Source organism: Triticum aestivum, unplaced genomic scaffold, assembly GCF_018294505.1.
Source record: "Triticum aestivum cultivar Chinese Spring unplaced genomic scaffold, IWGSC CS RefSeq v2.1 scaffold14550, whole genome shotgun sequence".
Lineage (NCBI taxonomy): Eukaryota > Viridiplantae > Streptophyta > Magnoliopsida > Poales > Poaceae > Triticum > Triticum aestivum.
Window position 1 is genome coordinate 16,304 of NW_025229682.1, and position 3,979 is coordinate 20,282.

Genomic DNA, 3,979 nt, shown 5'->3' on the forward strand with positions numbered 1-3,979 from the left:
GCTTCGAGGACTGCATTCTTGATATGCGGGAGGAGATCAGCCGCTTGTTTCTTATGGCTTTGGTACTCGACCCGATCAATGAGGTCAAGCATCTTGGGCATTGTTGTATCCAGCTTCCAAAGATCATCCTTTAGCCGCTCAATTTCCTCTTTGTCTGGCAAACCTGAGGTGCTCCATGAAGAACAAGCTGTCATAACGGATGCCGTCTAGGTGAGTAATTCGTGACATGTCTTGATGCTGGAAAGCCCGTCAGCAGCTTTATAGAACATTTGCCAAGCGATGCACATAGCCATAAATGAAGACTGTTGAATCATATAAATAAATTAAGATTTAGTTCAAAGACAATGACATCAAAAACAGGCAATAATCTATAATGGGGAGAGATGCGGCATGAAGATGTTGGTGACTTAAGAATAAAGTCATAATAGGTAAGGTCAACAAGATATCACTCTGCGTACATATCCTAATAGATAACGACATGGCAAATATCACAACACTATCAAAAATTAGGAGATGCTGAAATACATAAACAACAATATCAGAAAACCTGCCCTTCAGGATTAGAGGTGTGAGTGTGATTCTTCTACGAAGCCCCTTGGCAAAGGCATCTATCATAAAATGTTTGATTTCTTTCTTGCTTGAAATGTATGGCCCCGTATAGAATGTCAATTTAAGGTACCACACCCACAGAGTATTCACAATAGTATGTTTAGGAATCAGATTTCTGCCGTTCAATAGATTGTGGAATGTAATTTTTTTAGTGGCAGCAGCTATATGTACAGCGTATGTGAGATGTACTGAAGGAAGTAGCTGCTGCCCTGCCCTACATATGTTTGCAATCAATCAAGAGGGCAAAGCAAACGACCATATGTGCCAACATATGTCACAAGCTCACAGCAGCAGCTGCAAATCTTTAACAGGTCATATCAAATCCAAAGAGTGGATGCCATACCAGGACGGCACCCTCTATCCCCATTTCAGGTTAGATCTAGTAGATCCCACATGGTCCCGGTTTAATAACTACTCCCTCTGTTCCATAATATAAAACGTTTTTCAAGCTAAGATAGTTTGGAAAACGTTTTTATATTATGGAACAGAGGAAGTAACTAACTGAAGTACGCAGAAGTTAACACAACACAAGTAGCACGAGACAATATACCTCTCCAACCTCCGCCTCTCCACAGCGGAGGCAATGGGTCAACCCCAGCTTCTTCCTCCCCTAGCCCGCTCGCGTTTGATTGCCGAAAGAAAGAAGGAGCTCCGCCATGAGGGTCAGGCTCTGTGTGGCCTGGTGTCTACCCTCTAGGTGTAGACGTGTAGTGCAGGCGACCGGGGCTCAGCGAATGGATTGGCGGCCACATGAATTTTCCCCGCTAGTTCCATCATTACTTGAAGATGAGGAACGAATGGATGGGCGACCACGCGAATCTTCTCCGCTAGCTCCACCAATCCTTGGGGGTGAGGACTAAGGACCGACCGGATATGTGGACGGTGGGCCTGGGGAAGGAGACGACAACGACCACGACCTTGCCCGCCAATGCCAACGCTTTCGAGGAAAGTTCCCAGAGGCTTGAGACGAGCCGCTGGGATCAACCGCGTCGTCCGAGCTCTGTCCGAAGAGATGGCCGAGACGCTTCAAGGAGCCGTCGGGAGGTAGGCTGGATGCTTCGATTTGGAGCTGTACAAGCTTGTGTTTTCTTTTTCTTTTTTTCTATACTCCTATATAGTATACGAATATCAAGGTATATGGACCATTGGATCTTTGTAATCCAACGGTTCACATTCGATTGCTTTGGATAGAGGACTACGTGGCTGCATACAAGCCGTAGGATGGGTTAATCTAACGGTCCACCATGCAGGGATTCGCCGTGGGTGACCATCCTTGTGCTGCCAAACTGACACCGTGCATGCAGGCTCGCGATTCTTCCATACTGGGCACCGCTCCCTAGAAATCTCTGGTAGGCTCACGAGTAAACAAATGCTGCCCTACAGTGAATTACTACTTGCAAGCTACTATGCCAGGCAAGTACTACTACTAGGCGACGTGACGAGGGAGAAGAAAAGAACGCATGCAGCATGCAGCCTCCGAACGGACAGATTAGAAATGACAAGTAGACTAGCTTAGTATGTGTTGTGACTAAATAGCTACGTATATATACTTCCTAAACTCACATAGGTTCTCAGGCATGCCAAAATTATTTTTTCATTTTTTCCATGTAAAAAAACATTTTCTCATTTTTTTGGTTTCTTAAAAATTCATGCATGTACTGTGATCTACATGTTTGCCGAACTGATATTTTTTATAAAATAATTATGAAGAATACAGCCTCTGCAAAAATAAGAGGACTGTTCATGTTTATATGGATTTAAATAAGCTTTTTTGACCCCCTCATGCTTGTCATTTTTTGTACTCCATGCAAATCGCAGTATATTTTTTTGGAAACTTTTTTTATGCTAAAGAACGCCTCTATTTAATTTGCATGCATGATTTTTCCGATGAATTTTTTGTATTAGTAGCGTATTTACCTTTAGGGGAATATTACTAGCATATTTGAAGAAACAAATTGCTCTCCAGGGTGCCCGAGAATCAAAAAGGCTGATTTGCTACTTTCTCTTATAAATTCATTTTACAAATATTATGGCCCAGTTTTTCCTTTATTTTCCCAATGCTTTTGTTGCGTAGACTTCTACTCATCAGACAAAGTAATCACTGTATGCATGCGCGTGCATGAACTTTACTTGAAAAAAGAATTAAAAAATTCAACAATCTGGTTGTATATTGTATATAGAAAAGGCTGCAATCCCTCCCACCACACAACATTTCACAATGATCCTTAAATCTATACGTCCATGGCACGTGCCATGTACTAGTTTCTATATAGTGTACCAATATAGATGCATCTGGACCGTTCGATCTTTTAAATCCGATGGCTGATATCAAATATGCTCAGTTATGGAGCTACGTACGTGGACATAAATCAACCGTCAGATTCAGCAATCTAGCGGCCCAAAATGCAGGGATTCAGGGTGCTGTCCGCCACCGTCCTGCTCACCCTCCTGACATGTGGTAGTGCTCCTTGGCAGAAAATAAAAGCAGCGAGGTTGTATTCTGGAGGTCTAGAGAATTCTTTCACAGTCTAGAGTAGGATCATTCCACTCAGTGATGCGTTTCATTTTCATCTTTTTTCTGTGTGACTTTGCTAGAGCAGCTTGGTTTGGTCATCCTTGGTACATTAAAACTGATATCTTAGCTCAGAATCATATTTCTATACAAAGTATTATTCATGCATTGCTTAATATGCATCACCCATATGCAACCATATTATGTGGTGTATATGGAAATCAAGATACGATTGTCTTTTTGCCAGAAAAATGCTCTTTTCCTCATCAAGTTCATATTGCTGCTGCTGCCTTGCTTTATCAAAAAAATTCATTGGTAAACTCTTCTGATCCTGCTCCTGTTAATGATCAAAACCACATTAAAACGATCAAAAATGTGATGCCGCTTCAAGGTTGCACTCTTAGGACTGATTTACTTGTCACAGGAGCTAAAATATTCTCTGACACCTCCTACAAATGTTTGAAAATTCCTGCTTTAGTGCAGGATACACCAGCCACGGGCATTGGAGTTTTTCTAAACTTTTTGCAGGGTCAAAAAGACGGTCAAGTGCAGATTCAAGCCTCTGCTCCGATCACACAATCTCCTCTTCAAACTGAAGCCCTAGCTCTTCTTCTTGCAGCCAAAGTGGCTCATATTTTGCAGGTGGACCAACCAACCTTTCTCACTGACTGCCTATCTCTTGCGAAGGCGGCTGCGACCAGAAGTATTTCAGATGATTGTATTCCGTTGACAATGAGAACTACTCTTGCTGATTTCTTCAGAACAACAAATGATCTTCATGCGCAGGTCTACCACATATCTAGGGAGATCAATGGGATTGCGCATAATGTTGCTCATCAGGTTCTCACTCGGGCATCA